This window comes from Cervus elaphus, chromosome 5 (genome assembly GCF_910594005.1).
Source record: "Cervus elaphus chromosome 5, mCerEla1.1, whole genome shotgun sequence".
NCBI lineage: Eukaryota > Metazoa > Chordata > Mammalia > Artiodactyla > Cervidae > Cervus > Cervus elaphus.
In genome coordinates, this window is record NC_057819.1 from 109,411,762 (window position 1) to 109,436,510 (window position 24,749).

Sequence of the window (24,749 nt, forward strand, 5' to 3'; positions counted from 1 at the left end):
AGGTGTGCAAGTGCATGTGGGGTCTTCAGTCCCTTTGTGGGCGCACTTCCATCCCCAGCTAGACCATAGCACTTGGAAATCAGAGACAGCACCTGTGCCTTCGAAGGCCCTCCTGCCAGGGCACTACGGTCAGCCTTGCTGACACTGTGAAACTCTGAGCTGGCCTGGAAGTCCCAGGTTTCTCACCCCAGAAGACAACTAAGTTTGTAAAAGAATATAGGTTCTAGAATTAGAAAGATTCGTGTTGGGATTCTGACTCTGCCACTTACCAGCTTGGGAGACCTTGGGTAAATTACTCATCAACTTTAACCATCCTTTTTGTCTCATCAAAACTGAGGACACAGATATCCACGTTACAGGGTTGTTGAGGAATAAGTGAGATGACAGATGTAAAAAGGCTCAGCATAGGGTTCAGCACACAGGAGATGCCCAGCTCTCCTTGTTCCCATCCCTATTAGTGTTCAAAGGGACTGCCTGCCTCTCCCTAACGTCAGATATCAAAAGACTTATTTGGGCATCAACGTGTCACTGATTCGAGGCCAGTTATTGAAGAGGGGCATAGGGACCATCATGGGTCTGCCCCTGGATTGATTCAAACAAGAAGATGTTGGAGGAGTTGAGTTCCAGGCTCCTCCTCCCTGGAGCCCAGATGTCTTGAGAGAGGGGGCTTGATCTAGCACTCAGAAAAGCTGTGTTCAGACCTTCCTTACTTGAGATCGGGGGGTACAAGTTGGCTGCACATATTCCAAAATGTGTTTCATACAAAGGATTTGCACAAATCTCTTTATATCTCCAAGCCTCCATTTCCCCATCCTTGCAATGAGGGAGTAAACAGCTGTTTGCCAAGTGAGCTCCGGGGAGTGTGGAACGTTTCCCCTGGGGCTCTGAGTCCCTGCTTCCCCAGCTACAGCCACGGCAGTGTTGAGTTTAGCAGTCTTCCAGGAAGGCCTCAGTCACTTAGTGGTCTTAAAGGAAGAGATCCATGGCTACAAAATTTTGAAATCCACTGTCCTATGGAAGTTGTTTTCAAAGGTTCCTTCCATCGCTCAAGTCTGTTTCAGGCCCGGCCCGGCAAGGCTGTGGCGTCTCTTCTCCACCAGGTGGCAGCAACCTTCCAGCTGCTGCAGGTGCCAGGCTGTGTTGACAAGTACAAGATATTCAGATAAAGATCCCAGGGAAAGGACCAGGAGGATGTCAGCGCCAGCTAGCATTATCCTTAACCAGGAGGGTAAGTAAATAGACAGAGGTGACCCTCTGCAGTCAACTTCCTGATATAGAACCCCCTGGGCATCTGCGACTGTAAATATTCCAAATGCTCTGCCCCAACCACCGGCCAAACTGGTGCTACCCCTCTCTTTGCCAGGTGGGAGATCGCCACTAGTTCAGCTTTAACTCTTTCTAAAGCCAGACAGGTTCTTAATGGTGTTGGATACTCAGGCTTTGGCACCCTGAGGTCAGTTTGGGGGAACTAACCAGTTTTTAATAAATTAGTGAGACACAGAGGGGACATCACATTCTCCTTCTGAGACCCCAAGAGTTTCCTTCCAACTCCCCAAACACTCATGAGGAAAAGCAAAATAAAATCTGATAGTCTCAGGGGTAGTTTGGACTTTCACCGCGTGGATGCTCTGTGAATGAATAGACCTAAAAAGGACAAGTGTCATATACACAAGCTGGTCCATTTACTCATCCAACAGTGATTACTGAGTGCCTGCTGGGTGCAGTCCTGGGCTAGATGCTTCAGGAACCAGAAGATGAGTCAAACACAGATCTTTTAAAAAGAAGTGAATACAACTTAAGTCAGTGACAGGTGATGGGGTCGTGTGTATTGAAGTCATACTATGTATCTTCTCCCTTCAGATTTCTGTTTCTTCCTGTTTGGTTCAGGTCAGAAGTTAAATGATGAGGCCATGAAATGGGAGGAGAAACAGGGAAATGGAATGGCTAAAAGGAAAACAGAAACAGTTCAAACATTTGCCATAGGAATCCATAAAGAGGAGCATTGAATTGGCTCCACTCTTACCCATGTGTACTGATCTTAAAGCAAAGCATTCTCCCCATCTCCTCTGGTCAATTTTTCTGGAGAATGTGTGATCCTAGCTCTACCCTGTTTAATCTTGCAAATTCACACTGCCTAACTCCTTAAATTGGCCTGAAAATAATACTTATTGCTTTGATATTTTAATTTCATTTGTTTATTTTTTTTGGCTACACAGAATGTGGGATCGTCCCCCATCAGCGGTCAAACGGCATGTGCCCTGTAGTGGAATCACAGAGTCCTAACCACTGGATTGCCAGGGAAGCCTAATATTTTTTATTTTAAATGATACAGAGAAGTGTAAAGAATTAAACAGAGTGAACCACAATCCCAGTACCCACAGGTACTGTTTTTTAAATATTATATTTAATGTCATATATACATCACTTAAAAATGAAAATAGCACAGGAAGATAAATAGTGAACAGTGAAAACCTTTCTAACACTTTCCTCCCACAGTTGCTTTTCCCAAAATAATCACTGTTAGGTCACTTAAATTTCCTTTCAGAAAATAAAAAGTCAAGTATTCAGGAGCACATCCATCTCTAAGCCTATATGAACATGTCCTCTGCTGTCTTGGTTATCTACAGAAAAGGGATCATGCTCTTCCATATCTGACTGCTTTCATTTACTGAACTATCTTGGACATCTCACCACAGTAGCACAAACAAATCCACCTCATTCTTTTGAATGGCTGCAGCACTTCCCCTGAATCTCATATTCTGTTGTCACCAATTGGCTTTTGAATGACTTGGTGGTGGTTTTTCATGTATTTTGCTGTTGCAAACAAAACCACAATGCATGCAGCTCCATTTTTCAAAGGGTCCAATGATCTCTGCACAAGGTTTCCCTCTAGGGCAAAAGAGATGTGCCCAGGGTCCTAGGAAATAATCTTTGGGGTGGGGGGTGGTATTATTTGAGCCCTTGGAGCTGCCCAGAGGCTTCATTTTGTGAGTGTGTGACTCTAACTTCTTTGGAGAACTCATTACTCCACCTCCTGTCCCTGCCAAGCTGGCATGGCTGCTACCAGGCTGGCCATCCAAGCGCGGCTGCCATGGATGGGTCCCTGCTCTGGAGTCCCAGCTGGCTGAGGGCTTGCTGGGTTGGTTGGCGAGCTCCCCAGAGCTCTTGGCTCAGGCTGGGGTTGCTCTGCTTAGCTGAGGTTCATGGCTCCATGGTGCTGCTCTGAGATTTACAAACAAACAGGAAGCCAGGCCACTTCCTCCTTGCTGGGGCTGGTCCCCCGTCCTTATCACCCCCGAGTTGGCCCGGGGGGAAGGGGCAGCCCAGGATTCACAAGGCAGCTGCCGGGCAGAGGTGGTGGGGAATTCTGGTCCCACTCCCAGGTGAGCTTCGCAGCCCTGGGCACCTACTTGCCCAGCTGGGACGGCCCTACTGAGAATCAAAGTTAGACTCCAGCCTCTCCCTTTCAAGAAAACTTTTCTGATAAAGCCCACCCCTGTTTGACTCCCCCTTCTTCTTTGATTGTGAGACAGAGTTCTTGTGAACTTGCAGTAAGCAGCTCTCTGGGTGTTTGTGGTGGGAGAGCTTTCCCCTTGAAGGTGGCATCAACCGTTTCTGTCTTGTCCCAGCACCCACCAGCAGGGCACTCTGCTCATGGGGGATGCCCAATAAGTATCTATAGACTGAATGACTGACCAACTCCAAAAGGGGTGCCAGGGAACAGGGGAGGCAGGACAGAGTTGTAGTCCCAGCTCATGGTGGGGCCTGAAGGCATCGCTGCTTCGGAGTGGACGGTGGGGCAGCTGACCAGGGGGAGTGGGGGGTCAGTTAAGAGAGTGTGAAGCAGAGACGTGGTTGGGGCCGAGGCCAGGTATGAGGGCTGCACATACTCTATCAGGTCCACAAGGCCTGAAGGCCCATTTCCAATCAGTAATCAGCTAGTTACTATATAGGTTATATAGGGGCGGGGGGAGGGCCTGTTTTTTAAGGAATTCAAATTTTTAAAGCACAGTCAACATAAAAACAGGCTTCCCAGGTGGCGCTAGTGGTAAAAAAAGAAAACCCGCCTGCCAATGCAGGAGACATAAGAGATGCAGATTTGATCCCTGGGTCAGGAAGATCCCCTGGAGGAGGGCATGGCAACCCACTCCAGTGTTCCGGCCTGGAGAATGCCATAGACAGAAGAACCTGCCAGGCTACAGTCTATAGTGTCGCAAAGAGTCGGACACGACTAAAAGCGACTCGGCTCGCACACATGCACAACATAAAAACAATGCTGAATATACTTTTAATCCTTCGTGGTGACTCAGAGGGCGCAGTGGGATACTGCACTGCCCGGGGCGGTCCTTACACCTATCAATTATTTAGAGAACATTAGCCGTGGGCCCAGGAGCCTGCAATGAGTCACTGCCAGTTGCTTAAAAGAGAATCTCAGCTTTAGTTGCCACTATTCTCTTCTTTAAGAAAGCTGAGCACAGAAATCAAACTTAAAAATAAACAATAACTGGGAAACTCTAGAAGCCCAGTTATTTTCCTTTTGCAGTTGTTTGGTCTTCAAATACAAGTTTCTGTTTTAAGCACCGGCAGGGCAGGGAAGCCTGGACGGGGGGTTGGTTGGAGGCCGGTGAGGACAGAGCCATGGGGGACCGGGCTGGGGCTGAGGCGGAAGGTGAAAGCAGGAAGCGTGCCAGGAGGCAGAGAGTCGGACAGCACAGGAGGGCAGAGAGGGAGTCAGAGCTGCCTCTCCGAAAATGCGGAAACAACCCAGACCAGGGTGCAGCAGCCACCCGACACTTCCTAATGAGGGTCACACAGGTGGGCTGAGAGCTGACCCTGGAGGCCTGGTGAGGCTCCAGTGTGAGTGATCTTCACCTTCCATAGCATCCTCCCAGCATCGCAGGAGGGGGAGGGAGTCAGCTCCCTACCTGCCCTGCACAATTTCCAAAGCTTCAGTGAACAGCCCGTTTAGGGTGTTTCCTCTATAAGTGGAGAAGGGAGAGCTTAGGGGAGACGGCTAAGGGTGAGGGCTGAGGCTGGGCTCGGCAGGGAGGCCACAGACTGTAACCCCCATGGGTGGCAGACCATGCCAACAGCCCCACCTAGTCCCAGCCGGACAGTAAGAGGTGAGTGGAAACCTCAGGTTAAAAATACCCAGTCTTCTTGTAAAGAGAAAGAAGAACAGGAAGGAAGTGTGGGGAAGCAAGGCAGAATAGAAAAAAAAGGCCCAGAGAAGAAGACATGTGAGTAATGGCCGGAAGTTGATCAGGTAAAACAGGTGGGGAAAGCCCTCCAGGTGCCCAATGGGCATGTGGGCGGGGTTCAGGCAGACATTCCCAGACAGATGATTAGGATCCACTGAGACCAGGGCTCAAATCCCCTACAAAGTGCCTTGGCCCAGGAAGGCAGTGCCCCCAGGGACAGGGGGGCAGGGGTGACCAGCGGGAGCCTGTCATGTCTGTCCTTCCCTCTGTGGGGAGAGAGCCACCTGAGGCACCAGACCCTCAGTCTCACCCCTGGGCAGGATGGAAGGGGGTTCAACTGGCCTTGGGAACAGCACCCACTCTTGTGGAGGGAAGGGAGGACAGTGAGAGGGCTGGGTGAGGTGGCACGGCATTGACCAGAGGTGACCATCAGCCCCTGTATCCAGGATGCTGAGTCTGACTCCTGACTCAGCCACTTACTAGCCCCACCACCTGGGACTGATACATAACTTTTCTGTGCTTCAACTTCCTCATCAGTAAATGGAGATGCCAAAAGGGACAACCTCATGGTGTTGTGGGGAGGATTAAGTGAGCTAGTATGCCCAAGGCTTCTAGAGCAGTACCTGGTACCGAGGATTGCTTTTTCAGCATTAGCCACTGGGGACCGGAGTAGGAGACAGTGCAGGTGATGGGTGGGAAGAAGTTCCCAATGCCTCATGTCCAGGGGCCAGTGCTTCACAGACAGCCTGCACCACACCAGGCTAGGAAGGAAGGGAAGGAAGGAGGGGATAGAAATAAGATAGATGTAGCCTAAGCATTCAGGAACCAACAGAGCATACAGACAGCTAATCACATTTCCGCATAAAACAAAAGCATTTCATACCAAGTGCTAGAGTGCATGAAGATGGAGTAACTTCACTGCTTTCAGTGTTTGGAAGGTGCTGGGCATACTGGTCTTAGAAGTCAGGTAGAATAAGTCAGCAGGCTGAGAAGGGAGCATGGTATTCAAGGTGTGGCTCCTGGGTGAATGCCTGGGAGTCGGGAGCAGAGAGAGTAGCTGGGAGTGACCAGCTTAGAAGGGTCAGCAGGGCCCAGCCATACAATCCTCTGCTGAGAGGTGGAACTTCATCCTTTAAGCCTGAGGCATGTGGAGAGGCTAGGAAGGGAGAGACACAAATCAGACTCATGTATTTGAAAGAATTCTCTGGCAGAAATATGGAGGGGAAATGAGAGGGACCAGAACAGTGGCAAGGAGGCTGATTGGTTTAGTGGCCCAGCAATGGGAAGGGCCAGAGACACCAAAGAGAGGGCCCTTACAAAGTGGACTAACGGGGGGAGGGATAAATTAGGAGTTTGGGATTAACACATACACACTACTACATACAAAATAGAGAAACAACAAAGACCTACTTCAGAGCACAGGGAACCCTACTCAATACTCTGTAATAACCCGTATGGGGAAAGAACATGAAAGAATGGATATATGTGCATATATAACCAAATCATGCTGCCATACACCTGAAACTAACACATTGTAAATCAACTATATTCTGATATAAAATTTAAAAAAATGTAAAAAATTAGAAAATAAAAAATATAGTACAGCGTGGGGAATACAGCCAATATTTTATAATAACTATAAATGGAGTATAGCCTTTAGAAACTGTGACTCACTATATTGTACACCTATAACATACAAGGAGATCCAACCAGTCCATCCTAAAGGAGATCAATCCTAAATATTCATTGGAAGGACTGATGTTGAAGCTGAAGCTCCAATACTTTGGCCACCTGATGTAGAGCTGACTCATTTGAAAAGACCCTGATGCTGGGAAAGATTGAGGGCAGGAGGAGAAGGGGATGACAGAGGACAAGACGGTTGGATGGCATCATCGACTCAGTGGACGTGAGTTTGAGCAAGCTCCAGGAGATGGTGAAGGACAAGGAATCCTGGCGGGCTGCAGTCCATGGGGCCGCAGAGAGTCAGACGTGACTAAGTGACTGAACAACAACATACTAGGTAATACATTATGGAAAGACCTGAACAAACTTTTGGGCCAACCCAATACAATATTGTACAGCAACTATACAATTAAAAATAATAATAAAATAAAAACACTGCTCAAGAAAACAAAAGAAAGTGGACTAGTTTGGAAGGATGGCAAGGAGGAAGGAGAAGAAATGACTCTGTAGTTTCTAGTCTGAGTGTTTAGTGGTGTCCTCATCAGAGATGGGGAAGAAAGGGAACAAAGTAGGCTTGACAAAGGAGGTTTAGGAAGGGTGAGCTTCAGGGCAGCCCAGGGGTTAGGACTCAGTGCTTTCACTGCAGAGGGCCCAGGTTCAATCCCTGATCTGGGAACTAAGATCCTGAAAGCCCCATGGGACAGTCCAAAAAAAAAAGAGAGAAAGAAAGAGTGAGTCTTCCCTGATGGTCCAGTGATTAAGAATCTGCCTGCCAATGCAGGGGACACAGGTTCGATTCCTAGTCTGTGAAGATGCCACAAACTGTGGAGCAAGTAAGCCCGTGTGCCACAGCTACTCAGCCCACGCTCTAGAGCTCATGAAGCAACTACTGAGCCCACAGGCTACAACCAGAAAATGTCTGCCTGAAGCAATGAAGACCGAGGGCAGCCAAAAATAAATAAATCACTAAACAGTTTTTAAAAAAGAAAAAAAAAAAGGGTGAGCTTGAGATGGCTGGGATAGCCAAGAGGGGCTTGGAGATGGAGGAAATGGTAGTTCAGTGATGGAAATGAGGTGCAGTTGCAGAAGACTCCCTTTAGACTGAATCAAGCAAGTTAGGACATGAAGCCAGAGGCCATGGTAGACACCAGGGGACTGCTGGGAGAGGCGCGGAGGCATGTCAGAGGGATTGACACCAGAGTGGCTGACACCAGAGGGGTGGACACCAGAGGGCATGATACCAGAGGGGCTGACACCAGAGGGCTGATATCAGAGAGGCTGACACCAGAGGGGTTGACACAAGATGGGCTGTTACCAGAGGGCCTGACACCAGAGGGGTTGACACCAGAGGGCATGATACCAGAGGGGCTGACACCAGAGGGCTGATATCAGAGAGGCTGACACCAGAGGGGTTGACACAAGATGGGCTGTTACCAGAGGGCCTGACACCAGAGGGCTGACACCAGAGGGGTTGACACCAGAGGGCATGATATCAGAGGGGCTGATACCAGAGGGGCTGACACCAGAGGGGCTGACACCAGAGGGCTGACACGAGAGGAGCTAATACGAGAGGGGGTGACACCAGAGGGGCTGACAGGGCTCCCTGAATCCTTAGCTCATAGCTAGAAAACCACAAAGTATTAATATCACAGTTTCCATTGCCTGGTTAAACAATGTTTTGGATTATATTATCCAACTTGAACTAAATTAACTTCACAAAATGGACATGGGAATTAAAATGACTCCTGCAAAGGCGCTGCAGGTTAAGGATGTCTGTAACTCAGCAAGCGCCAGCACACAAGAAAGCGGCCCCACTGGTGCTTCTCACAGGAGCTCTTGGTCAGCCCCATCCGGAGGGTAACACGGGGACAATCTGATCAGGTCTAACACAATGATGGCCACCGAACTTGCTTTATAATTTGTAATTATCAAGGTCACTGTTTGAAATGTGAATTACACTTCCTACCATTGTTAAAAACAGACCTCACCCAAGTGTATTTTGTGTCTTGAAATATAATGATAGTGGGTTGTGTGTATGATTTGTAAGTGATTGAACTTATGTTAAGGGTGCGTTCTCAAAATTTATTACTGATGAGATGTAACTTCTCAGTATGAGAGCTGTCATCTCACACAGGCTTTGATTTGCGAGAAAATGCTTAAGTCATAGGTTCCAGGTCCCAGGACATGAACAGGTTTCCTACTTTATCAGTTCCACACATCTGAAATGCTACATCTTACATTTACCTCTTAGAACAAAGGATGCTTGTACTCAAAGTGTGGCCCCAGTGGTTCACTTTTTCATCGCCTTGGTCCTTCTCTTCCTTCTGGAGATGAGGGAAAGATTAGTTGAGCTCCCTGGAGAAAAGCAGTAAGTAAATATAAGGCGTTGCCGAAGTTACGTTACTATTAATATTATTCACAACACTAAACAGGCAGCAGCAGTGAACGCTGCTCCAAGGTGTTCTCATAGGATCCAGCTGAGAGGGTTCTAAACACATCCAACCACTCATCTCTTTACAACACTTGAATCTAGGGGTCCTGCTGGTGTATGAGTCCCATGGGGCATAGAGGCTGCTAAGGTCTAGAAGCCCCAAAGGGATGGGATTGCTATTCTCTGAGGAGGGAAGTGCTCATCTCCTTTGAGCCAGAATCCAAGACCAGACTAGACCAGACTGGTTAAGGAAAGCCTTCCACCTATTGGCCCAACACCAGGGAGCTAATGCCTTCCCCAGCCACTTGGGTACCTGCATCCCACTGCCCCCGAGGAAGCTGGGGAGAACACACATGCATACAATTTTATGTCAAAATAAGTACTTTTACTTTTTCAAAGCACATTTGTGTGGGGAAATTAATAGGGTGGGGATGATTATTTCCCACAATTTATGCTCAACACGCTTATCAAGCATGTGTTGTTTCTGCAGGGTGCTATACAAGGCACCAGGAGGACCCAGAGATGGAGACTCCAGCACATCAATGATTCAGTGAGCAAATTGAGATCTGCACATACCACGGTACAGGGCAGACCCAGGGGCTTGAGGCTCAGACAAAGAGGAACAAGCGTTCTAAGGTGGGCGGGGAGTCAGGCACAGTCATGGAGGTGATGTCCCTGGCTTGGACCTCAAAGGCTAGGAAGTCCTGACAAGGTAGAAACAGAGCAAATGACATTCCCAAAGAAGGACAGAAGTTCTGGAATGGGAAGGCATGGGATATGCATGACCAGCAGTGAGGAGTCACCTCTGGCTGGCATCTAGAGAATGAACAGCGGGGTTGGAAAAGTGATTTAAAACCAGATTTTCAACAGCCACATGTTGGACTAGAAGATTCAGTTTGTCTGCAGTGAGCAGGGGGCAGGTGAGGTAGTGGACACAAAATGTTGAAATCAAAACAAAACTCGTCCAGGGTCCTATGGTGAGTTAATCTGTGGCCCAGCCAGGACTTGAATGCAGATTTATATTGACACAGGCAAAGCTCCTAGACCTGACGCTAATCAGACAGAAATGGGTCTGTGGGAAAGTGCTTCAGGCCAGGGATGGCCAGATGCTTCTCTGGGAAACCCAGGAGCCTGAGTCTCCAAGGAGCCAGGCGTCCTACCTTCGACAAGTGGGTCTTGTCGAGCTCACTCTTCCCATGGGGCTTGAGTGAGCAGGTAGCTGGACTGCAGTCCTTGGGAACCCACATAGGTTGGGCTGGGAATGGCTGAGTGTGGGATCACTGCAATAAAATGAAGGGAGAGGAGCCCTCAGAGTGTCTCGGGGTGTGGGGAGCACAGGGCGTGGGCCTCGCATTCCCGGGTGGTTGAGACGCCACAGCTGATGATTATCATTATTATTCCTGCTCTGGCTTCTCTGAGCTTTCATCCTGTAGGACCCTGCCTTGCTGGCCTGGCGTCACCAACTAGCAAGGCCTCCTGGGGCAGGGCGGGGCGGGCAGGTCTTGGCTGCAAGGGAACACAACACTAGTTTGGGTTTCTTCCCCAGTGAGACCAGGGAACTAACTCCCTAACCCTGGAACCAGGGGCAGACTTTCTCAGGGGGGAAACTGAGGCACGGAGCCAGGGAATGATTTGACCAAGATCCTGGGGGTCCTCACTCTCCTGGCCCTACTCACCAGACCAGGCTTATCCTTCCCCAGATGGGGCAGGTCCTGTCGGCCTGGAGGGGAGCCAGGGAAGGTGAAGGTGTGGATGCCAGAAGAGAGAACTGGGTCTGGGCCAGGACAGCAGAGCTGGTACCCTCCTTGCCAGGTGCTGCGGGCGTCATGAGGTCAGACTCCTGGTTTGGCGTCTCTCTGGAAGGTCCCTCCTTATGGGTGGATCAACCCAAGCCCCTGAGGGAGGCCAAGGCCACAGATGCAGACCTGCAAAATGCCTGGTTCTCTCGAATCAGACACTGCATTCAGCACCTGGAGAGGAAGAGCCCGAGTCTCATAAAGATGGGCCAGGCCAGGGGTGGAGGGCCAGGGGAGGCTCTGAGACAGGGAGAGGGGCATGTGTGCATACACACACGCGTTCGTTAAGGCCAGGCTTCTAGCAGTGGCATGTCCCTGCCTGCCCAGAGGAGATCGAAGAGCACAAGATGTGAACAACAATCTGATGACTGGGTGGGGGGCTGAGTGGGATCTTATTGGCAGTGGGAGCCCCCAGGAGAAGGGAGGGAATGGCCTGATCAGTTGAGGCTGAGATCCAGCTGGTGCTGTCCACTGAGAGAGCGGTGAGCTTTGGGAACGTCTTCTGGCTTAATGCAGAGGTGGGACCCCAGAGGGCAGGCTGAGAAGGATGAAGAGAGGATGGTAAACACAGCTGTGGAGGCCTCCACGAGCTCTCGCGTCCTCAGTGACTCCCAGAGCCAGCCAACTACCCAAGCACTCATTGTGTGCCGTCTTGTCTGACTCTTGGCGGTCCCATGAACTACAGCCTGCCAGGCTTCTCTGTTCACGGGATTCTCCAAGCAGGGATACTGGTGTGGGTTGCCATGCCCTTCTCCAGGCGACCTTCCCGACCTAGGGATTGAACCCGCGTCTCCAGTGGGTTGGCAGGCAGATTCTTTACCACTGAGCCACTGGGAAGCCCATTTCATTCATTATCAAGCATGTATTAAGCAGCTATGATGTGTCAGGTGCTCTGCTCTGAGCCGTGGGTTTGATCCTTAAGCCATGGCCTCTGCCTTCAGAATAAAGACAAATCTTCCTACTTGGTTTCACCCCCCACTCCACGTAGTGCAATACCAGGATCCTGGGCTGAGTCCTGAGGCATCTTCCTCTTTGGCCATTTTTGACCATGACTGCACTTGCTTGCTTCTGTTCCCAATGCCAGCTCTGAATTCACTCAGGAGCAAGGCTCACTAGAATTCCTACCACTTTCTTGACACTCACCTAGCTAAAATATTCACCCTTCAGTCACAAAAGTCATCTCTGGAGCTTACAACTATGGTTGACTTCTTCAAGAAGATGTACTTGTTCTTCAGGTGACCCTACCCTCTTCCAGATCAAATACAGCCTGCAAAGTCCCCACTCCCAGGGGTCACCTATGGTTGGGAAAGATTGAGGGCAGAAGAAGAGGGTGTCAGAGGATGAGATGGCTGGTTGGCATCACTGATGCAACTGACATGAACTTGGGTAAACTTCAGGAGATGGTGAAGCACAGGGAGGCCTGGCGTGCTACAGTCCATGGGTTTGCAAAGAGTCAGGTACGACTGGGCAACTGAACAACGACAACACAGCCCCCACCAGCTCTCCATCTCCTGTTGGTGACCTAAAGAACTTGCAGAGGTTCCCTGTTGCTTAGTAGATACAACTGGAACATTTAGGAGCCCTCCCACACACTTCTAGCTCCTTTTATTATAACCCAGCGGTGTCCCTTCTCACCACCAGCACACTCGTCTTCTAACTCAGTAGCTGAGAAAAAGCAAAGAGCTCTTTAAGGGAACCACTTCCACGTTTATAGTTGATTTATTCAACAAATATTTACTAACAGTCACTCTGTACCAGGCACTGTGATGTACTAAGACGGCTCTGATGATGACTAGGGCAGATATGCCTCCTGTCCTGGGGGAATCCATGAACAGACAGGACAGACACTAATAATGAAAACAGAATGGGATGTGTGATCAGACTGGATGACCATCTAGGGTTCCTGAGAGTCTGGGCATTTCCACTGTGGCTGCACAGATCACTTTTACTTCCTGCCTGGATTATTCACAGAGCAGGGTGTGCTTTGCTGGGGAGCAGTGGAGAATGTGCCAACAGGATGTCTAAATGGTAAGAGCCCAAAGGCATCAGTCCCCATTCTGTTCTCCCCCCTCCCTTGGGGAGGAGGTCCCGCCCTCCTTGAATTCAGTCTCCTAGGGAAGTGACACAGGAAGCAGGGACAGAATTAAGAGCTTAAGAATTCCGTGTCCAAACAAACCATGAAAGTGAGAAGGGCTGCAAAAGGCACTTCCCAATTTCACCGTGCTGGGAAATACCAGATCCTGCCACTTCTCCAGAAAGCAGCCACTTTGTTAAGGGTGAAATTCACTCTCCTCTGTCCTCTGACTACATGGCCCATGAGAGGTGGTGACGCTGCTTCATTTTGAAACTTGTCCATGAATGAAGGCTCTGAGCTCTCATGTAGTTGTTGGACGTTGAGTCAGTACTTAACCACTATAATTGGCAGAAAAGTCCTCCAACAATCTAACCAAGACGAGACACTGCATATTCCACTCGGCTTGCTTGTCCACTGCTCTCTGTGGAATGGGGAAAATAAGGAAAAGTTATGAAGGATCCCCTACTCCTAATGTTTTCAGAAAACATCTATAAAACTGACAAAAGTAAAAGGGTTTCAGAGTCGATGACCGTCATTCTCTGTAAAGGTCAGGATCCTGTGCAGAAACTTTTTTTAGAGGACGTGATGGTGGGGTAAGAGGGTGGGGGCAGAGAGCTCCCATATTCTTGAATATAAGCCTACTGGGTGCTTCCCCGGGGACTTCTCGTGGGTGGGGGTCTCCCCATTTGGTGCCTCTATCATCTGGTTGTGGAACTGGAGTGGGCCCTAAGAATGTTCTGGAGGTGGTGGGTGGGGTGGGGCTGGCCTGTGCAAGGCAGCAGTAGAGAGTTCCTTTTTAGATGTGCCTGGCAGAAGTGAAAGTGGCGTGAGCGCTAAAACAAGAAAAGCATCAGAAGAAAACTTTCAAAGGCTGCTGCCCTAAGTCTGTGGGGGTTTCCTAAACCAACAGGCGAATCCCTACATTAGAAAGTTTCTTTCCCTCCATCTTTCCTGCCTCCCCCCTTCTTTATTTCCATCCTTCCCTTTGTTTCTCTTTCAATGGAAACACCTTCTTCCTCTCTTCCAGCCTCAATTCTACCATCTTTTCAGGTCAAGCTAAAGGCTAACCTCTTTCACACACCTTTCCCATCCAGTCAATCTCCGGCTGTCCACTCCTTTCTCTGAATCGCTTGGTATGACTACACAGTGTCTGGTGCTCCCCAGCTGTTTTGTCTACAAGTCTTCTTTCTCCAACCAGGTTGAAAACATCTAGAGGGCAGGGGCCATTCCTTACATTTTATTTATTTTTTCCATTTATTTTTATTAGTTGGAGGCTAATTACTTTACCATATTGTAGTGGTTTTTGCCATACATTGACATGAATCAGTCATGGATTTACATGTATTCCCCCTCCCGATCCCCCCTCCCACCTCCCTCTCCACCCGATCCCTCTGGGTCTTCCCAGTGCACCAGCCCCGAGCACTTGTCTCATGCATCCAACCTGGGCTGGTGATCTGTTTCACCCTTGATAATATACATGTTTCGACGCTGTTCTCTCGAAACACCCCACCCTTGCCTTCTCCCACAGAGTCCCAAAGTCTGTTCTGTACATCTGTGTCTCTTTTTCTGTTTTGCATATAGGGTTATCGTTACCATCTTTCTAAATTCCACATATATGCGTTAGTATACTATATTGGTCTTTATCTTTCTGGCTTACTTCACTCTGTATAATGGGCTCCAGTTTCATCCATCTCATTAGAACTGATTCAAATGAATTCTTTTTAATGTCTGAGTAATATTCCATGGTGTATATGTACCACAGCTTCCTTATCCATTCGTCTGCTGATGGACCTCTAGGTTGCTTCCATGTCCTGGCTACATTCCTTACATTTTAGAGTCCCTCAGCCCAGAGCTGGGTATCTAACAGGCCTTTATTGAGATCTCCACTTGCCCTTTACTTCTCATTAAACATCAGAGAATTCACATGGGAAAATAAAAACAATAAAAGTGAATAAGCCTTCATTTGGGTGGCGTTGTCAACCATTTTACACATCAGAGAACTCCTACTGGAGAGAAGCCCCGTATCTGATGCGTCTGGGGGAGAGCCCTCGGGTGAGTCTGGAGGCTTGGAAGGCTCATCTGACTCAGTGTTCTGGAACTCAGTTACACAGAACATGACGTGGGGAAACCTTCGCTCAAGAGACCCAGCCTTGGCGTGCACATCAGAGAGAAGTGATGAATCCGAAGAATGTGGAAAAACCTCGCCCAAGACCTTTACCAACCAACATCAGAGGATTCACCCGAGTCAAGAGCAGGGTAGATGCGGGGGATACAATAGGATGCAAAGTGGCCACAGCTCTCCGTCTCTGATTCATTTCTCAGCTGAAAAAATTGAGACTTGGACAGGAAGCATTTTCTACTGTAGGTACAGCTGGAATATCACAAAACTTTGTTGAGTGCTACTTTTTAAAGAAAAGTTGAAACACTTCCATGTCTGATTTTCTTTGTCATTATTTCTCAGCAGGGAAGGGAAGGGATGACATCCTGAAACGCTTGTTACTGGTGGTGAAATGGGGTTGGAGGAGCTGCATCACGGGTGTAGGCACAGGTCAGGATATGAGTTCTGTTCTCTGGGGACTTTCCTTTGATGTGCTGGGGACCATGCTAGGTGCTAAGGGAGATCAAAGCTGAAAAGAGAGGTCCTTGCCCTCAAATAGCTCATAATCCAGGAAGGGAACAGACGAGTTCTTACAATCTGCTTTAATGGGAGTGAACATGAAAAACAGCAGAGGCATGAGATACAGGAAAGGAGTCCCACGTTCCTTTGGGGGAAGTAGGATAAGCCTCACAGAGGAGGTATTGTTTTATAATAGCTGAGACATAAAGGGTGAGGAGTTTGCCAGACAAACAAGTGAGGAGAGAGTGTTCCAGGCAAAGGCACGAGGAAGGGTATGGCTGTTGAGGATCATGAAGCAATTCAATCTGTAAAGAATGGTGAGGGTGGCACAGGGGTGGGGTGTGCATAAACTAGCCAGGCAGTCAGATGAGGGGAAGATAGCATGAGGCCCCTGAACGTCCTGCAAAGCAGTTCAGATTTCCCCTTAAGCAATGGAAGCTGAATTAGTTTCCTACTGCTGCTGTAACAAATTACCACAAACTTGGCAGCATAAAACCACACAGATTTATCATCTAACAGTTCTGGAGGTCAAGAGCTTCACTGGGCCAAAGTCAAGGTGTCAGCAGACTGTGTTCCTTCTGGGGGCTCCAGGAGAAAGCTCTTTGCTTATTCTAGTTTCTAGAAGCTGCCAACATTCCTTGGCGCTTGTCCCTCTCGCATTTTCAAAGCCAGCGATCACAACATTCTGACCTCCGCTTCCCGGTCACTTCTCCTCTGACTCTAATGCTCTTGCCTCTTGTTCTTGTTCTCTTCTAAAGATCTTTGTGATTAGATTGGACCCACTGGATAATGGGGCTTCCATGGCAGATGGTAAAGAGTCTACCAGCAATGCAGGAGACCCAGGTTTAATCCCTGGGTCAGGAAGATCCCCTGGAGAAGGAAATGGCAACCCACTCGAGTATTCTTGCCTGGGAAATCCCATGGTGTCCATGGGGTCGCAGAGAGTCAAGACACAACTGAGCGACTTCACTTTCTTTCTTTCTTTCTTTCTTTTACTGGATAATCCAGGTTAAGGTCTGCATTTCAAGATCCTTAACTTAATCCCATCTGCAAAGTCCGTTTCACCAACATAAGGTAATACATTCACAGCTTCCAGGTTTAGGATGTGGACATATTTAGAAGGCTATTATTCTGCTTATCACAGGAGCCATTCCAGAATTCTGAGCAGAAGCATGAGGTAATTGGAGTGTTGGGTAGTACAGCACCATGGTTCAAAGAGCAGCAGCAGGCGTCTGACCTCTTGGATTCAATCCTGACTCCATCATGAAAGACTTATGTGACCTTATGTCACTTGATGCTGGGAGGGATGGGGGGCAGGAGGAGAAGGGGACGACAGAGGATGAGATGGCTGGATGACATCACGGACTCGACGGGCATGAGTTTGAGCAAACTCCGGGAGTTTGTGATGGACAGGGAGGCCTGGCGTGCTGCGATTCATGGGGTGGCAAAGAGTCAGACACGACTGAGTGACTGAACTGAACTGAACTGGTATCACTTCCTACTTCATTTCTCTCTGTCTTTGTTTCCTCATCTGTGAAATGAGAATACCTACCTCTAAAGGTATAGTCGGAAGGATTCAGCACACTAACAGAGGTGCAACACTTAGGACAGTGGAACGCACTCAATAAGCTGGGGACATCTTGGTGCTCAGTACATGCTAAGAACAGCAATCTGACCAGGAAAAAGACTGCAGTCAATGCCTTGCAGAGCAGAACGTAGCTTCCACAGGACCATCAACACGATAGGAAGGGGGTCTCCAAGCTGCAGGGGATTCTATGGCACAGAGGAATCACGCAGGCCCTCTGAATGGCAACACGTTGCTCAGTGGAGCTCTCAGCTTCTTCCTGTCTGCTGGCAAAATGAAATGAGCGATAGGAGTTGCACCAGTCTGTTCCTATCCTTAGGTGGGGTTCCATCTGTGTTGGACAATATTAGAGTGGAGGTGATGCTTTGTCTTAAGTTCTTCCCTGAGATCCCTGGAACAAGTGTTTGATTTGACACGGAGCCAGTGAAAGACCTGGCGATATCTCAGCCACATACCCAGTGTGCCCATGAGTGTGTTTCTGAGTTGATGGACAACTGGTTTGGGGCCTCTTCTTCCCTATCTTCTCTGTCCCCATTTTCTGGTACCAATGAACCTGAAGCTATAAAAAAACACAACTCTCCTTTCTGTTGCTTTTTTTCTTTACGGAACTCTAAAGGAGCAGTTTTGGATTGCCTAGAAGTTTACCTGCAAATGGATAAAATACAGGACACCCAGTTAAACCTGAATTTTTATATAAACAATGAATGATTTTAGTATGTCTCAAATGTTGCTATATGTTTAGTAATACTTTAAAAACCAGATTATTTGATTAACCAGAATACTCTGTTCCCTAAATTCATCATATAACACTTTATGTTCTTTGATGTAATCTACAAACGAGATTGGTATTCAAGCCCTGAAAGTTCTCGTACCTTCTGCAGGTAGACAGTCTCTGTATTAACACAGGGAAAGGAGGGAAGACTGTTTCCAGAGGGATGGCAAGGGTCCAAATAGTGAGGACTGGTCCCTCTTATTTCTCTGATATGAATGGTGATAGCTGTGATGCAGTTTCTTCTTCTGCCCAACTCTGAGATTCAGAGAAGCTCAGTTCCTGTTCTGTATCGCACATGCCCTCTACATTAGTGGGGAGGATCATCCCTGCTGCTCCAGGACCCAAGGGTGACCAGGACACCCATTTTGCTTAAGTATATTGAGATTATATTGCTAATAAGACTATATTGCTGTCTTTGATCTGGACTAGGATAATGATGATGACTCTCACCATCTATGGGATGTAAGTGAGAGTCTGCCTCTGGATTGGGTGTGTATAATTTGCAGTCACTGTTATATAAAACACAGAAATGAAAGAACAGCTGAAATCTGCAAGGCTAGTCACTGTTGACACTAGGTTTGCTCAAGCTTTGGCTCTCAGGCTCCATCCCATGTAACTCCTCCAATCTAGAATGACCTTCCTTTTTTAATTCACCTTGAGCCCTCTAAACCTCCGTCTGTGGCGGGGAGTGGGAGGGGGTAAACACCTGAAATCTTCCAACTTACCTTGTTTGCAGGCTGAGGCTCAGCCCTGCCACCAGTTAGGACTTCAAGCAGATGATCACTTCCAGGTCGCTCCCTGCAGCCACTCTCCACTGCAGCATATTGTTCAGCCTGGTGCCGTCAGGTGGGACTTGAGTTTTCACATCCAAGTTGTTTAGACGTGTTGTGATGGCTGGTTTCTACATTTCTGTACTCACCCCCATTTCAGCATCATTTCAGAAACTCTAAGTAAATGCAAAAGGTTATAACACTTTATGAAACAGGAAGGAATTTTACCCCCTCTGGATGTGAACTGACCCACGCAGCTGACGGCAGGAGGCCTAACCACACAGGATTAACTGTGTTCTCTAGCACCTCTATTACTTCTAGAAAAAGTGGCCCTAAGGGGCCAGAGGAATTAATGACTTAATGCCTACAAAGCTCTAGGAACAACTTGCTGCAGATAAGGCCTCATTATCGTTAATTGTTGTTATTATTTTTGTTATTGTTGTTCTTAACCCAGCTCCTGTGAAAAGCTGCCACAGCTCTCTCAGTGACCTCAGGTCAGGGGTTTAATGAATACCTCTTCTGACTGCCAGAGGCCCCAGGCACGGTGTTCCCGCCCCCACATCCAGGCTCCACCTCCTCGGAGCTCCGCCTTCAGGGTCCTTGCAACCTGGCAGATCTTCCCAGGCCCTATCGGAGGGACCCCATCATTCTTCAGTCCCGCAAACACTCCAGCTCCCGCTGCTCCCAGCTCCTGACACCCACATCCCCTTCTCCACCTCTCCCCCATGTAATCTCACACACCTCTCTTGACCTTGTCTCCCCTTTCCCGCAGTTTTCTAGCACCCCCAACACATTTCTTTTGACTCCCCAACTGCCCTCCAGAGCCAAGGCTTTTGAGGATCACGGAAGTTAAGAGGGGGTTCCCTGAGCCTTGTCCTTCACCCTGGCGTTCCCCACGTCCTACACTGCATCCCAGGTCTCGCATCCCACCTTCGTGAGACCTTCAGGATTGTTCCTCAGGTGGCGAGGCCGGTTGGGTGGGTTGGCCGGTTTAGGGTTACAGAGTTTGGCACTAACTCACAGCCCCGTGCAGCTGCCTTCTTTAATTAATTACTTCCAATTTTTGAAAAATCATCTCTTCATTTGGACCTCAGTGCATGCCTCTGGGGCACATGTCACATCAATTACACACAACAATTAAGTCTGCTGCCTAAAGAAGCTGTGAGCCTCTTAAACAACTCAAACACAGTTCGAGCCTAACTGCCTTAGATCACTCAGCTGTACATGGCCCTTGAGGCAGAACCCCCAGGGGAGGAATCAAGCTGCAGCAGTCCACTTAGGAAAGGAAGATGTTCTCTTGTTGTGGGTCCCTGCCCTGGGCCACCCACGCTCCCTAACCCCAGGGTTCCTCTTGGCCTTTGCTTAAATAGTCAGGAAGCTCAGGTGGTTTCTCTAGGGTAGTAACAACCTCTCTCAAATTCCAAAGCCCACCTCTCTACTGTCCTAATTGGCCATCTTGCGTGGATAAAGATGAATCTGAGGCCCTCACACAACAGGATGGGGACAAAGTTAATCTGTCCTTCCACCCATAGAGATGGTAGACACAGGCTTAACTAATGCTTTCACAATGGTTTGGATTAGGAAAACGGTCACAGATGTTGCTTGAGGGTAGAGAGAATTTCTTAATGGTCCTTGATTCCCACCTTGCATGACAGACACTTGGTAGATATTTCAGGAAGGTTCATAGAATGCTGAAGACAGAAAGGGGAAAGAGCATGCAGTACATCCACAGTTTTCCACCTGCAAAGCAAGTAGGCAGATGGGACTGGCCTAAAACCTTAGCCTCATTAACATTGTCCTTTCTACCCAACTGGAATTAAACAAACAAACAAACAAACACATTAGAAGGCCAGGTAAACGTGGCTTTCCTTATCTATTTAACTCATTTCTTTATTGGCATATGTGAGTCGCCTGTGAGTCTTTTTGTCCTTTTATGTTTGCCAGAATCACGGCTGGCCATTTGAGTCCAAACTTCCAGAGAGCAGAGACCACATGTGTTCCATTTGCTTTGTATGGTGGCCAGCAAAGGGCTGCAGTACAGTATCACAGACAAGTCCTGGACTTGGACCCTAGAGACCCAGGATTTCATTCTGGCCATGTTACCCTTAAAATCTGGGCCTTGTTTTTAATATATTGTTTTGAAAAAATTAGCAGAAACAAACATTTTCTGCCCTTCCTACCTTCTGGTGTTGAGGGAAGAATTAAGTGAAATATTGTAAAAGAAAGATTTGTAGAAGTTATCACATAAGTGTGCTTTTTAAAAAAATTATATGGAGAAAGAAATGGCAGCCCACTCCAGTATTCTTGCCTGGAAAAGTCCATGGACAGAGGAGCCTGACCGGCTGCAGTCCATGGGGTTACATGACTGAGCATGAGGGTGGAGGGAGATGGATTGATAGCAATAAACTAGTAGAAGTAAAAAAAAAAAAAATTATAAAATGCCTTTTGATGATAAAGACACCAGAGTAATTATGACCCAAACTCTGAGATGTTTCAGTTGGAGAAGCTGGTGTGTAGAGACCACAGCTGTATGGGGCTCTGAACCAGATAATGGTCCCAGACCATGCTGCAGCTAAATCAGCTGAGATCAAAGTGGCAATAGCCTCAAGAGCCTCCCTCATCTTTGTCCCCAAAGCAAAAGAGCTCCACTCACATACCTGACCTTTTAGTGCATTCTGGCATTTGTTTTAACTTTTCATTGGAATTTTAGTGGGGGTGGTGCAAGTTGAGAGGGCACAGAATGAAAGTGCCCATGGACCTTATATACACATACACACAAGTGCACACACATAAGCCCCTTGGCAGACAAGCCAAGAGTCCAGCTTTCTGGGTTGTCTCTAGACATTATCACTTGAGAAAAAAGTGGCTACCAAAGGGAAGTCCAGGACCACTGTATCCATTCTGTAAAAGGGGCAAGTTTCCTATAGTAAGGGCTTCGAGATGAGAAATTGGATAGTAACTCTTAGGAAAGGAATGGAATTACAAGGTATTAAGGGACACAGTCAACTTTCTAAAGGAGAATCCTAGGTATTACATCTGAAAGGCTCTAAGAGCCATATAATCCCCTCTTCTTACAAAACCTCAAAGGTGGAACGATTGAACAAAGGTCACAGCACCACAAGTATGAGGGCCTAGGAAACCCCGAACAGAACTCTGGCCCCAAGTCTGGTGCAATACATGGGGTAACACTAGTCAGTGGGTAGGCAGGGAGCCACAGCCACTGCCCCTCCACGTGGAAAGAACTAGTACTGACTAGGGCTACACCCCTGGAAACTTGGGGAGCAAAGAAATGCAGTGAATCGGGAGCTTGTACCAGGCTGTCCAGGTCACCTTATAGGAGCCAGATGGCTCTGCTGCTATTTAAATTAAATCTGTAAGGTTTTCAGAGCTGTCAAAATATACAGAACTTTTTACTAAAATTTTTAAATTTAAAAAAAAAAAATGGTGGGAGTTCCCTGGTTGCCTAATGGTTAGGGTTCTGGGCTCTCACTGCCATGGCCCAGGTTCAATCCCTGGGGAACCAAGATTCCACAAGCTACATGGCATGGCCAATAAAAGGGTGGGGGCAAAGGAGTTTTGCTGGTTTTGGCTGATGGCTTTAATGAGATAGTGAAGAATTATCCAGGGCCAGGAGACCAGGATAACAGAAGTCTCATTTTCCAATAAGGCCAGATGTGAGTGCTAAATATTGCCTGTAATGACTGCTGACAGCACTTCTGGTAGGTTCTCAAGGGGGAAGAGTTAAGGGGGAGCAGAGGAACTAGGATCACCATGCCAGGCCCAAGGCCTTCCAAAGTACCTGTCACCAACGCTTCAAATACACTGGTAAAGTCCCAAGTGCCTGGAGAGAGCAAAGAGGGAAAACACATGAAATAAAGGAGATACGTAAAACTGAATATTAGAACTATTATCCCTCACGTGGTGAGGCTACTTGTTTTCACTCCATGGGAAAATGCAGCCATTTCTCCAAGAAGGCCTGTTAAACCCTTTGAGAGGACAACATGTTGGGAGTCAGAAGACTGAGTCCTGCCTGCCTCCATTGTTGACTGGGCTGGGTGACTTAGGCTGAGCCAGTAGACACACCTTGGCTTGAATTGCCTTCACTGGGAATAATACCAGTTCTGCTTGCATCATGGGGTTGTTGGAAAATCTGATAATGGATATAATCTGTCTGCAAAAACCATAAAGCACTCTTCAAGTGGAAGGTCATAATATTACTATTTCAATGACTAGGAGCCTTTCAGAGGTTTGGCCCACGGGTAGAAACTCCTAGAGACTTGGTTCTTCAGCCATCACTCTGCATATCCCTCTTTCAAGAGGCAGGATTGGAGAAGGGATGGAACAAATGTCCAAGAAGGCAAAGTTAGATATCTCAGTGAGATGTTCTAGGCTCACTGGCCTCCATGGATGCCAAGGTTTTTCTCACATTGAATCTTAAGTTTTTCCTTTTACTACTTATTCTTGTTTCCTCCTGTTTTTCTTGAAGATTTTCTCTCACCTGCTTCAATATGACATTATTTTTAGTGTTTATCCACTGAAGACACTCACTATTGAAGAACATGACCCAAAGTTGCTAAATTATGATCCCTGGAGTCCAAGTGTAATAAAAATGAAGCATCTGTTTTGAGAAGTAGCCAAGGATAGAGTTAGCCCTGGAACCCTTTTATTTATAAAGTTTCAATCTCTTCCCTTTTCCCAGACTCAGGTCATTTTATTCCCCACAGGAATTTTTGGGGGTGCAATTTTTGGAGAAGTAGCTGCATACGTATTCATTAAAATGTTGAGAGCTTAGATTTAGTGCAAGAACATTTATTAAGTGTAGTGTAAGAATAATAAAGAATTCCAATTAAGATAAAATTTGGAAAATAGCAGGGAACTTTGGTTTATGGTGGGAAAGGTCATGACTTGGTTCTACTCCACTGGAGGCCTTTACTTTGCCTGGTTCATTTCCCCTCCCTGTACTCCAAGCACTTTCAATTATGGACAGCTTCTCTTGGCGATGAACTTGGATAAATGCTACCTTGTTAGCTAATAGTACCATTAATTATATTAATGATTAATAGCTAATTAGTCATGATGCTGTAATGCTTAAATGGAGGCTTCCTTTCTTTAGGCAGCTCCATATCTCAAGGACAATCGCGCACACGCGCGCCTGCACACACACACACACACACACACACACACACACACACACACACACACACAATCCCCTTCCCTATTTCTGGCCGCAGAACAAGCAGGGTTCTAAATTTGTTTTTCTGACAAGTCTGGGCGATCTCTAAATTTCTCGTTTTTATTAGCTGTCCCATTCATCAGACAAATAACCCCCTACTGCTTACATTCTGTCTTTTTTATTTGTCTTCTGTCATCCACACCGCCCTTCAGTAACAAGGGGGCCAGAGTCAAGTTGTTTTTTGATTGTTTACCTTATAAACCAGAAAACCTCCTTGACTTCTACTAAATCTCGCTTGGACCTACTTTTCTACTTTGGCCCCCTTTCTGAACTTCGCTTTCCCTAATCTTAACCCGCTCTCTACTTCGTGGAACGCCCCCAGTCTCCAGCCCCAAGCTCCCTCCTACTCTACATTTCGGCTTCCTTTCAGCAGCCACGCCCCCAGACCCAAGGAGAGCGTCGCGCACGCGCACTCCACGCCTTTACCTGGGCGCTCGGCAGTGGGCGGAGTAGGGGAGGCGGGGGTGGAGCGGGAGTCGGCGGTCGTGTGGGAGGCGAAGCGCTCACAATGTGGCAGGAGGGAGAAAAGGTGCGCCAGGGCCGGCCCCGAGGGCTGCGCATGCGCGCCGCCGCGCCCAGCGGCCGGG

General features: G+C 47.9%; 1 long non-coding RNA gene across 4 annotated transcripts; it reads right to left on the minus strand.

Annotated features, from left to right (window-relative positions):
• Window positions 1-12,811: 12,811 nt before the first annotated feature.
• LOC122694889 lies at window positions 12,812-24,722 on the minus strand. Of its 4 annotated transcripts, XR_006341269.1 has the most exons (4): window positions 24,589-24,722; window positions 18,885-19,105; window positions 17,355-17,653; window positions 12,812-13,606 (listed from the first exon to the last, which is right to left on the minus strand). It is a non-coding gene; the product is annotated as an uncharacterized LOC122694889 (long non-coding RNA). The 4 variants fall into 4 exon arrangements; XR_006341267.1 differs by lacking the exon at window positions 12,812-13,606 and having other exon boundaries at window positions 17,216-17,650; XR_006341266.1 differs by lacking the exon at window positions 12,812-13,606 and having other exon boundaries at window positions 17,216-17,653.
• Between the last annotated feature and the right edge of the window lie 27 nt (window positions 24,723-24,749).